Below are 13,556 nucleotides of genomic sequence, written 5' to 3' on the forward strand. Positions count from 1 at the left end.
CTGATCCCCATCAATAAACAGAAAAAATAAATTATACACACACATATATATATATATATATATATATATATATATATATATATATATATATATATATATATATATATATATATATATATATATACACACACATACGTACACACACACATACATACAATTATTTTTTTTCCTAAGCCAACTCATCAGATTGTATCATTGAATTGATGGCCAGACTTGCATTACTATTGATCTGGATCTTGTAAGTTCCATATGAATTACTTAATCCTTACGGGACTCACAGGGTATGCAGAGGATAATTGATCTGTGTTCCCAAATAGCCATTTGTCTTTGGCATGTGTGTTAAAATTTATGTTACTGTTTATTTTATTTTTTTTACTTTATTTTATATTTAATATAGAGCAATTTTTAACTTGGTTTTCCCATTATGTTGTAGACACAGGTAATAACATGAGCTGCAGCGCAGTGTCCACAGGCAGTACAGTTGTCCCTGCACACCTTGACTTGAGTTCATACATTAAGGGAACATACAAGGTTCCTCACCTGCACTAGAAGCTCCAGGGAGATTCTTCCCAGAAGAGAGCAGATGTTACAGAGCTTTGTACTTGAGTGTGTAACATTCTATTTGTCCTTAAAGCCAGGATGTACTATCTCACCTTCACCACCCCACATACAAATTCCCAGTTGGCATCCCTGAAATGACGAGATTATTAACTCCTTTTTAGATGTTTGAAACAGAAATTACAGGACCTAATAAACGTTTAATGCAAAGGAAAATCTTTTTTTAATAAAGACTTTGTGCCATCTCTTTTAATTACATTACAGTTTTATAAACTAACATAGGAAGATTATTTTTTTATAACGCCAGTTAAACCTCTGACCCAGTTCTCATAGAGTCAGTCGGTGTGTCTTTTGTAAAACACTTGAAGGGACATTACTACATGCAATGGCACCCATAGCAAACACTCAACTTCCACCCTAAAGGTAATCTCTCTATTAAAACCTGTGCGGTTCTGTCACAGTATAGTAATGATTTGTGAAATACAGTTTACTAATATTTGTGCAGTTGTACAGAGGCGCCAGAAGAGTAAAAGAAGTACATTAAAAAGTTTAAAATGAAGTGGGCAGTGGTGGACTTACCCCTTCAATGCAGACACAAAAATTGTTGATTTTTACAACAAAAATAGTTTATTTACATACTCCAGAAGGGTGGAACGCGTTTCGCCGGTATATCCCACTTCCTCAGGCAATACAAAGGGAGCATATAACTCATGCAGGTCTGTATCCTAGCTTAGCGCCTCTGTCTTCCTTCTTATATTCTTTTTACAAGTTTACTAATATTGTTTCCCACACAACTCCTCATGGTATTTGGTTATTAGGATTCCACAATTGCATGCCAAAAAACTGTGCGTAGATCTCAATAAACCGTTATTTAGCTACATTTTGTAATGCCATTGTTATGAGGAAATGAAATATGGCAGGGGATTCCAGTGACCATGTAATGACTGGGACCTTCCGTTTAGCAGCAGTTATGTGATGGAGGAGAAGAAAATCATCTATCAAGACTTTTGGAAGAAACCCTTATGGATCGAATCAGTGGATATTTGATTAGATTGAATTACAATGATTAGAACATTTGTATAGTCTAGTCTATGGCATGGGACAAAAGTAAAAAGTAAATTGTCTTTTATGTGGTACACTATGCAAATAGTGTTGCAATGCGATAGCAATGCAACGTATCTGAGATGTGGCATAGTGTGTTGACGTTACAGTGTGACCACTCAGTGAAGCATACAGTACAATGAAAGTATGCCTCTTTGCCACTGTAAATGCACTGCCCGCTATAAGTTATCCTGACTGAACCCATCAAACTGCCAGGCATAGATAAATTCTAAAACAGCAAAATGTTAATGTTTTTACATATTTGCTTTCCGACACCCTTTTTGAATGTAGTTTCTAGTAGGCTTGTAAGGTTGGTATACGCCAACTGATAGATGTAGGCATCACTTCCTTGATGCACTAAAGGATGCCCGGGCTGGACTCTCAGCCCATGGTAACATGTGAAATCTGTTGACATGTGTTAGGATATTTACTAAACCTATGATTATGTGTTGCAGTAGCTAGTAACTGCCATATTCTTCTGATTAATACATTGGCAGCTATAGAACATGAAAAGGAGTTTTACAAGCTCAATTTTCTGCTTTTCAAGATCAACACGGAGTGAGCTCATTTTAGAATAATTGAAATCGCTATGTCACAGCATGTGGGTGATGTAACAGATACTTGTGATGGGAACCATGTGTGCTACACTCCTTGTTCCTGAAAACATCTGTGTTGTGTTGTTTAACAACTGTATAGAAATGGTTGTTAGGTGAAGGTGACCTTTCTGTGAAGGCTTATTATTCCTGACTTAGAAATGAAATATCAATTTTTGCATGTTTCAGAATTTGTCATTCAATATTATGTTATTACAGTTCCCCATACAAGACACTAAATTCCACTATAAGCTGTAAATGAAATGTGAAAAAATTGTTTTGAAAGATTTGAATATAAGAAATAAAGGGAAGAAAGAGGAATGAGTACAATGAAGGCATGATAGCATAAAAGATGAGAAAGGAAAGGAGGAAGTAAGGAAGGCGAGGGACACTGAAGGGAAGGAAAAGGTATAGAAAGAAGGAAAATAAAAATATGAAGTAGAGATGATACAAAAAGGGGTGAGAAAAAAAACCGGGAGGAGGCACTGTATGTAAAAAAACAAAATCAAAAACAGGAAGACTTTATTCTATCCTCCCTGTAGGATGGAAACAAAAGTGAGAATCCAGACTCAATTAAACAAGGCAGGAATGAAAGGAGAAAAAGTGGGCAGGAGAAAGGAAAATGGGGGTGGGGGGGAGAGAAGTCAGAAATAAAGAAGGAAGAACAGAAGGTAGGGAGGAATTAAGGATTCCTGGTGCAATTACAATTTAAATTTGTCTAATCACCCCCAAATTGCCCCCTGTTAAATAAGGCAACTAACTATGCCCAAATAATGTTAAAAAACAATGTCTGTCACACTCACCCTCAGGAGTTCCAGCATTTGTCCCGTGCGCATGAGAATGGTCATGATACATTACGCACGAGAAACACAGAGCTGCACACGTGCACAATGCTGAGCGCACAAACAATTTGAAATCTGCCGCCAGATTATTTGGGCTTTCCTATAAAAGGCAGCTCAGATCTTGTAGCAATGAATTTTGTTTTTAGCAGCTCCTGGTAAACTAGCACTTGCCTTGTTCCAGTGATTGCTTACCCATTGTGATCAAACCTGTGACCTTAACTATGCCTGATATCCACCTTCATCTGATCTATAACCTGTGACCCCAACTACGCTTCCTGCCTGCCTTGACCCTTTGACCTTGACTCCCCTTGTCTGCCACCTGCCTTGAACCTCGGCCTGTACTTATGATCCTAATTAACTGATTGCAGTGCCAGTTTCCCTTGTTCTCCTTTGTCATTGGTGGAGCAATCCTGGGGTTAGTGACCTGGTGGCTACCAAGCAGAAAAGTAGTCCATTGCCCACTAGGGGTAGTGCCCTATTATCCCTTGCCGGGTGGTCTGGTGAAGGCCCATTTAGACCCCGTGCTCTGGGAAAACCTTAACAAGGAAAACCATAACATTGTCCTAATGTCCTTTGAAGAATTGCAAACAATTACTCAACAAAAGTAATTATATATATATATATATATATATATATGTATATATATATATATATATATATATATATATATATATATACCACAGTGCATTAACAATGAAGTCGATACTTTAGGCCCCTCCATGCGCCTGGTACCTCCTGCACCTAGAGTATAATTTTTGTTCCGGAGACACTGGAATTAGCTGAACCCTGAAAAATAGAAATTGTGACAGAGGGAAGCCAGAAAATGATAGAAAGAGGTGAAAGGAAAGCCCAGATAGCAGCAGAGCAACAAATACCAGTTGTGGGGGCAATTATTAAGTTGCACATCAGCACTAGTGTTAGGCTAGCTAGAGGGGTTAGTGTTAGGAGTAGTCAGTAGGTTAACATTAGGAGTAGGTAATGGATTTAGTGTTATGCATACATATCAGTAGGTTACTGTTAGGAGTAGGTAGAGTTAAGGGGGTATATATATATATATATATATATATATATATAGATAGATAGATAGATAGATAGATAGATAGATAGATAGATAGATACACACAGTGGCTTGCAAAAGTATTCGGCCCCCTTGAAGTTTTCCACATTTTGTCATATTACTGCCACAAACATGAATCAATTTTATTGGAATGCCACGTGAAAGACCAATACAAAGTGGTGTGCACGTGAGAAGTGGAACAAAAATCATTCATGATTCCAAACATTTTTTACAAATCAATAACTGCAAAGTGGGGTGTGCATAATTATTCAGCCCCCTTTGCTCTGAGTGCAGTCAGTTGCCCATAGACATTGCCTGATGAGTGCTAATGACTAAATAGAGTGCACCTGTGTGTAATCTAATGTCAGTACAAATACAGCTGCTCTGTGACGACCTCAGAGGTTGGCTAAGAGAATCTTGGGAGCAACAACACCATGAAGTCCAAAGAACACACCAGACAGGTCAGGGATAAAGTTATTGAGAAATTTAAAGCAGGCTTAGGCTACAAAAAGATTTCCAAAGCCTGGAACATCCCACGGAGCACTGTTCAAGTGATCATTCAGAAATGGAAGGAGTATGGCACAACTGAAAACCTACCAAGACAAAGCCATCCACCTAAACTCACAGGCCGAACAAGGAGAGCGCTAATCAGAAATGCAGTCAAGAGGCCCATGGTGACTCTGGACGAGCTGCAGAGATCTACAGCTCAGGTGGGGGAATCTGTCCATAGGACAACTATTAGTCGTTTACTGCACAAAGTTGGCTGTTATGGATCAGTGACAAGAAGAAAGCCATTGTTAACAGAAAAGCATAAGAAGTCCTGTTTGCAGTTTGCCACAAGCCATGAAGGGGACACAGCAAACATCTGGAAGAAGGTGCTCTGGTCGGATGAGACCAAAATTGAACTTTTTAGCCAAAATGCAAAACGCTATGTGTGGCAGAAAACTAACACCGCACATCACTCAGAACACACCATCCCGACTGTCAAATATGGTGGTGGCAGGATCATGCTCTGTGGTTGCTTCTCTTCAGCAGGGACAGGGAAGCTGGTCAAAGTTGACAGGAAGATGGATGGAGCCAAATACAGGGCAATCTTGGAAGAAAACCTCTTGGAGTCTGCAAAAGACTTGAGACTGGGGCGGAGGTTCACCTTCCAGCAGGACAACGACCCTAAACATAAAGCTAGGGCAACAATGGAATGGTTTAAAACAAAGCATATCCATGTGTTAGAATGGCCCCGTCAAAGTCCAGAACTAAATCCAATCGAAAATCTGTGGCAAGATCTGAAAACTGCTGTTCACAAACGCTGCTCATCTAATCTGACTGAGCTGGAGCTGTTTTGCAAAGAAGAATGGGCAAGGATTTCAGTCTCTAGATGTGCAAAGCTGGTAGAGACATACCCTAAAAGACTGGCAGCAAAAGGTGGTTCTACAAAGTATTGACTCAGGGGGCTGAAAAATTCCGCACACCCCACTTTGCAGTTATTGATTTGTAAAAAATGTTTGGAATAATGTATGATTTTCGTTCCACTTCTCACGTGTACACCACTTTGTATTGGTCTTTCACGTGGAATTCAAATAAAATTGATTCATGTTTGTGGCAGTAATGAGACAAAATGTGGAAAACTTCAAGGGGGCCGAATACTTTTGCAAGCCACTGTATATCATGTTACAGTATACTACAAGTTTCTGCACTCCAGCCTGGAATTAGTCACAGTTTCTCAGTCACAGTTTCTCAGCATGTGACCGGCAGCTCCCTTCCCTCTCAGCCTCACAAACTGCATCACAGATAAGTTGAAAATGAGAGTTGAGACGCTGTCTGTGAGAAATAAACAAAGAAAAAATACAGAGCCTGGAGGGGGTGTGCAGGGGACGTGCATAACGTGTCCCTATTACAGGCAGTCCATTCCTCCCTGGGGTCGACAAAGCTTGACAAAGAAAAGAAGATTAGATATATTACAGAGACAGTGCAACTAGAAAAGGCGGTAGTAACCCAGACCACATTAGAACAGGTATATAAACTTAAAGGATAGAAGAAATAAGGCTGAAAATTTTGTTGCAGAGTCTCTTTAAAATTGTCCAATCATTGGCTAATCAAAATTGGACATGTGTACCAATCTAAAGGTGGCCATACACGATACAATAAAATGAACCGATTTTAAGGCAATTCAATAATGGTGCCCATACACGATACAATAAAAACGTTCGATTTTCCCGTTTATTCGATCTATATGATCAAATCGAATGAAAGTTGAAAATATTTTTTTTCGATCAAGAAATTCTAATGATTAGCCCGTTTTTCGAGAAAAATGTGATCGGACATGCTGGAAAAATCTTTATATTCGATCTAACAGAACAGAACAATTGTACCATGTATGGGCACCTTAAAAAAGATCAGATTTCCCGAAAAATCAAAAGCTTTTTTTTTTATTTGCGCAAGAAATCCGATCGGATTTCCCATTTTTATTGCATAAAAGTTAATTGGGAATGGCAGATTTTTCTGATTAGTTTTATGAAAAGTGAATGTGTGTGGTAGACTGTCAATTTAAAAAATGGGCGCTAGGCTCCCCCCCCCCAGCAACGCAAGCACAGATGCGTCCTGCTAATCAGTACTCCACTGCTGTCTGCAGTATATGCACACAGGGAGAGGTTGCTTGCTTGCCAGTTGGAAAAACCTGTTATTTCCCACAATGCAATGAGGTTTACAGACAGCCAACTGTCAAGTCTGGAAGCAGGGACACACACACACACACACACAGTGACAGGACGCAGATACACAGGGGTTTTATTATATAGGATACCCAAGCAATTCTTTTTATGGCCCATACTCACGGGCTACAAATGTCGCCCGTGAGTATGAGGCGTTGCATGGGCGCGCACCCCGAACCGTCGCTTGTTGCTGATGTCGCCAGGCGATTGACCGCGGTCAATCGCCTGGCGACAGTTGCCGCCGCAACTCCGCCACAACTGTCGCTAGTCCGCGTGAGTATGCGGAATAGCGACAGCAACATAATTGCAAATAGACGGCGCTTCCGGCGAGGGGGGAGGAACGTCGTCGACAGCTTCCGTCGCACCGCTGGTCCCTCTTCCGCGTGTGTACGCGGAGGGACCTGGCGACGAGCTGTTGCCGGTCTGTCGCGCATACGCTCACGTCTGCTGGCGACAGGCCACTTTTGTAGCCCCTGAGTATGGGCCATTAGAGTTTCCAATCATTTTTATCATAGTTGAGGAAAAATTGAACATATGTGTGTGGTACATTGGTCAGATTTTTGAAATGTTACAATCAGTCAGAAAAATTGATTGCAATTCTTGAATTGAACAGATATTTAAAAAAATCGTATGGTGTGTGGCCACCTTTAGAGTGTACCCGAGGAGACATGTGACAAGATGAGATAAACAGGTGTATGTAGAGGGCAAAACATATTAAAACATAATAACCAGGCTGTTTTACTCATTTTATTTTTCTGCCTGAAAAAGTTAATTTTTAGGCATGGAAGTGACTGCTTCTGTCTTGTCGGTGCTGTAAGAATCTATACTTTGGTTGCTATTGGCAACAGCACTACACCTTCGTTCGGCACCATATCACAGGAAGTGTGATAACTTGACTCTCATCACAGCAAACAGCATAGGAGATAGGACTTCATAGATGTCGTCAAAGTTTAAGAGTTTATTTGTAGAACAAATATACAGATATGTTCAGTAGCAATATCTAACCTTGGCAAAGCAAACCGTCTGTAGAATCGTAGGCGTTCCTTGCTTCACTTGATCTATCTCTAATAGATAGTACAGGCCTCTCTTAGTTACATCTATGCATCTATGCTAGGCATATATACAGCATATAGATCATGTAGAATGAAAGTTGGAAAAGAGTGAATAAAGTCCTCAGTCAGAAGCAGCCTCGGGAGCCCACGTTTGCTCCTCTTATACTGACCTCTAAAGAGTTAAATGTGACATCATCTGAGCAGGGACAGAACAATAACTCATCGCCTGCTATTGGCTGATAAGAACCCGTGATACCATGACAAGCACAGTCTTTTACTGCGCATGCACTGGAAAATTCCATTTTCCTATGACCTGTCCCCTTATTCTGGGGAGGCCATTGTTTAATGTACTTGTGAGAATATTTTCATAACAATGGCTCATGCTTATGTTGTTCGTCGCCAGCTGGTCTGGCCTCTGCACTGGATATCTCTGATACAGCCTTCGGAGTTCCAGTACAATGTTCTACTGAAAATCAGAACTGTCTTTATTTATCCCTAAGAGAAATGCCCCTTAAAGGGCGATTCTGCAAATCAAGTCCTTTAACTAAAATCAGTTAAAGTAATTGAGGCCTATGAATTCAAGCATATAATACTTAAATTCTAGGTACGTAGGTAAGTTGTTTGGAATATAGTAAACCTCACTGATAAGCAAATTACAGCCATGAAAGTTTTCCTGGTAGACCACAACTTCTGAGGGTGGGGAGATAGAAAAAAGTCAATAGTTCATGTATTTTAACTCTGGGACTGTTAATAGGCTGCCACTGAGCAGAGACAACAAAGCATTCAATCCACATTGTAAATGTTTAAATATAAAATAAAATCATGGGAGATCTAAAAACAACAACAACAAAACCAGTTATTTTTAGGAGCAGGAGGATAAATACAATTGTTTATCTCATCAGTTTTATTTTCACCTTCGGTTCACTTTAAGACCACAGGTGGGGCCATCTCTTCAGGGTATTTAGCATGTGTACAGCCTCCCAGATGCTAAATTGCCAAGAGAGATTTGGAGGCAGGGCCAGGCCGAGGCATAGGCTGGAGAGGCTCCAGCATCAGGGCGCAGTGTAGGAGGGGGCGCACAATTCATTGAGCTGTCATTCCTAATTGTGTATGAAGCAGAAAGAAATAAGAAAAGGAGATACATGGAAGTGACTACAAGCCAGATAACTAGAGATTAAGGTGTTGGGGGCCCTGGGGTGCCTCTTAGTCTAATAGCAATCAGTGTGTGACGGCTGGGGTGGAGGGATGGAGGGGCACACTTTGGTGTCTCAGCCTTGGGTGCTGGAGGACCTTGTCCCGGCTCTGTTTGGAGGGCTGGATAATTTCTACCAAGCTCACTATTCCCCTCCTCACCCCTCCAGCAACAAACCACTTTATCATACCCCCCCCCTCCCTTCCCCCATAGTAACAACCTAGCAATGCATCTGTACAGGACTCACAGCCCACTAAATAATATAGAAAGGGAATCAGATGGAAAGATGTGAGCATTGCAGTGCAATATTTTCAATGCAGACACTTGTGAATTACATCAAGCTCCCTGTCTGGACAAGAGGTGGTAGAAACTGTCACACATGGGGACACAGGACAGAAGTAATTATCCAAAAATGGTTCCAATCACTTTCCACACTATCCAAAACCAAGATAAACATTTTTTCAGGAACGAAGCTTTAAAATATTTCCTTACACAGAATGAATATGCTATTATAAGCCACAAGTAAAGGTTAAATAAGATGTTGTTTATTTCAGTGTAGCTGGCTGTGAGGCAAAGTTTATTTTCACTGACTTATGAGTCAGATATTCCAGGAGATGGGAAACGCGCCGTAGACATTTGTCTTTGAATCATTTTGCAGATTTTTCGATACATTAATCTGTTTTGAGTTCTGTTGTGTGAGGTTTTATTGATCCGACCTTTCTGAATTGTCTCCGCTGTGTCACAGAGGGGATGCTTGAACTTTTTAATTTCGTTTCTATTTCATATTGCCGGATGAAGCGCTGGAAACCGCTATGAATAAAATATGTCCCTAAACATTTTTGTTGCCTCTAATACTCTGTTAAATATAGTTTTCTGCTAGACAAGGCTGAAAATTAATGTTTCCACCCAGTTTAACAGTAGTCGGGTTTAATCAGCTGTGCTACCAATTCTGCATTATTAGGTCATGCTTTTATTTAAAGGTATGTTGTGTCTGGATTTCCAGTTATTGTTCTTTGCAATGAAGATTGCTCATCAGCAATAAATCACATAAGTGGATGGGAATGTTCTGCAAGAGTAAAGACCAAGGAAGGAAAAAGCAATGTTGCAGGATGCTGACAATTAGGTGACTTGGGGACACCAGCAGCTTTCTCCGGAATCTAAATGTAAGTGGTGACTTGCTAAAACTTTTCCAGACTACAAATACGAGGGGTTTATAATAATAATTTGGCAACCACATATCTTCTGATGATCACAGATGAGGGAAATGGCCCAGCTTCGCTTTGCATATACAGTATATCTACAAATTTCCAAAAATAAGTGTCAGTAAAAAGGAAATTTAGGGGGGGGGGGGGGGGTTTGTCTTGCTTATTTCTTACAATATTCACTTATAAATGATTAAATCAGTTTCTGCCCATTGTAAAATCTTTCCCCTCCCTGATCTACATTCTGAAATGCATCATATGTAGTTCTGCCAGGTGATCTGTACGGAATATTTGTTACTGAGAGTTCTATGCATGGAGGGTCTAGCTTGGCAGTTGGAAAAATACGTTATTTCCCACAATGCAAAAAGGTTCACAGACAGCAAACTGTCAAGACCATGGTCATGACATCACACTGTTGGAGCGGTTTCACCACAATATCAGCCATACAGACCCCACTGATGGTCTATTTGCGAAAAGGTAAAGGTATCTCGCAGGAAAGGGGGTATCAGCTACTGAATGAAGTTCAATCCTTGGTTAAAGTACCTTTTTAAATGGACACCACATGGGATCTTTAGATGCCCTTTGTCTCTTGGTGCATGCTCCTGACCCTAGAAATTGCCACCTTCTATGTAGATTTAAAGCTCCATTTATATGAGGATGAAACTAGTAATGGAAATCTCGTGTTCCCGTTGCTAGGTACAAGAGCATTAGTGTATGCTTTCCCTTGCCACCACTGTGTTAGAACATTACCTGTGCCCATGAGGTGCCCAAAAATCGGAAGCAAGTGCTAAGCACCAGAGAGCTCTCTTCTGCTTACTGCTCACTCGCTATTAGTGAGGAGGCAGGGAGAAGTGAGTAGCAAGCAGAAGAGAGCTCCCTGCCCCTTAGCACATGCTTCTGATATACGGGCACTTCAAGGACACAGGTAATGTATAAAATGATCTATTTCTAATACAAGGTGGGAGGGGAAAATGGTACACGAATACTCTTGAGTTTTCTATAACCAGTTTCATCCCCTTTAAAAGCAGCTGCCATCAGCTTAAAAAATATAAACAACAGCATTCCTTATAGATCACTTAAATAACTATATTAGGGTTTGCTACAGAGATCAGAGGCCACAGAGATCAGAGCACTTGCAACACTCCTCTCGTTATGATCCCCTATGTGTATATAAAGTGGCCATCCAATGGTAGACAAAGCCTCTGGTAGGTGGCTGGGAATATAAGCAAAGTCACCATTTTCCCAAAGCCAGGACCGTTGTTAGGCACTGGCAAACCGGGCAGATACTAAGGGCTTGATTCACTAAACAGTGATAACTGATTTCACGGTCGCGCTAGCGTTTTGCGGGTCACGGTTTTTGCACGCAATTGCAAACTTTTCCATGTGCAAACGCGAATTTTCACGCAAAAACCGTTACGCGCGTTATAACGCGCGCAAAACGCTAGCACGTCCATGATATCAGTTATCACGGATTAGTGAATCAAGCCCCTAGTTTGACACCTGCATGAGTGGGCTCCACAGAGCTATTGTTAGCACACTCTAGTTTATGGAATATCTACAAAACTGCTCATTCCCTTATGAAAAGGATGGAGGTCATTTTAATTTTGCCTGGGGCACAAAAATGGCCAGAAAGGACCCTGCTCTGAGCTATTGGCCAGTAAGAGTTATGTTGCAGTTCGTAAGATGAAAACTGGACAGGGGTGCAACTTACATAGCCCAGGTCCCCCAAGCCAAATTTGGAAGGTGGACCCACCTCTTGTCCAGTCCGCAATGAGTCTGTGGGGAAACTGTATCTGCGCTCCCGAGTCCCAGACAGGGGCGTTGCTAGGATCTTAAGAGATCCGGGGCACTTTTGAGCACTCCAGCCAAAAAGTGGGTGTGAGTCGTGTGACCATACACCAGAATGTGGGTGTGGTCATGGGTGGAGCTTGCTGGTCTGGCTTTCAGCTGGGTGGGCAGGCATGCTGCCAGGTTGTCTGGCAGTCCACCCATAGCATTCCCTGACCTTCTAGTGGACCCCCTCCCCTGCTCCCACGGGCCTCACATTGAGGCATCCCAACTCCTGGCATTTCCCCATAGAAGAACCACAGCTCTCTGCCTAGAGGCTCCACAGCTCTATAGGAGTATGCTGGGAGCTGTGGTGCCTCTCTGAGAATCAGACGCTAGGAGCGCTAGCATCTGACTCATACTTGGAGACTACGGGGAGAAGCCTGGAAGAGAATATGTCTGCAGAATCTGGAGACCAAGCGGCTGGAGGTAAGTACTGCTGCCAGCTTCCTGACTCTGCCTGGGGGACATCCGAGCACCCCAGAATAGATCCGGGGCATGCGCCACTGATCTTTGGGGCTAGCAACGTCCCTGGTACCCGATCTTCGTTTCCTATGTGGCTGCTGCTCTGCAGAATTAGGCAGATGCTGGGGGAGACAGACTTGGGAAAGCACACACAGTTTCCACACAGTCTGGCGGTGGTAAAAGAGAGCTCAGGAGATGGTAGTGCACACAAGAAACCTCCAGGACTGGGCCCCTTAGCCCCCGGGCTCCACAATGACAGCGGGGGTCATGGGGCTATTGTTACGCCAGTGCCACTGGGCTTTAGGCTACTACACTGTACACAAGAAGATTATCCAAGTGGATAAGACATTAGATTTAATAAAACACACAAATTAACTAAAATCTATAAAACTAGCACATCCAAATGATCAAATATTTATTGAAAATTAGATCAATGTGTGTGGTTGCTGGGGAAGGGCAAAAATTGGCAGTTGTATTGTATTGAATGAAACAGTATAAAGCCAGTAGACTCACGTTTTGCTAACATCTTATGGAAGTGGTCCAGGAAGGTTCCAGGGTGGATATCGATCATTTACCTGGTAGTGCACAGTGGGCTTGTATATAGGTCCCTTTCTGTGATTGCAGTACATCATGGAACATGGGGACTTATGCTAATCACTCTGTGCTTACAAGTGCTTGAGGCAGGGAACACACTTGTCTTTCAGTTTTCTGCGTGCGTTTTCCTGCATACTTTTTCTGCACGCCAAGTGTGTCTCTATGCAGGAAAACTCGTGCGTTTTTTCATAGCAGCTGATGTCATTGATACAAAAAACTGAGTCATGATGCAGAATGTCAGTTTTTTTTCTGTGCGCGAACAAAATATTAAGTGTGTACTAGCCCATTGATTAACATGCGTTCTCAGTTTTTCTGTGCAGAAAACGTGTACGAAAACAGTCAAGTGTGTTCCCTGCCTGAAATTC

The sequence above is a fragment of the Hyperolius riggenbachi genome, chromosome 7 (genome assembly GCF_040937935.1).
Source record: "Hyperolius riggenbachi isolate aHypRig1 chromosome 7, aHypRig1.pri, whole genome shotgun sequence".
Classification (NCBI taxonomy): Eukaryota; Metazoa; Chordata; class Amphibia; order Anura; family Hyperoliidae; genus Hyperolius; species Hyperolius riggenbachi.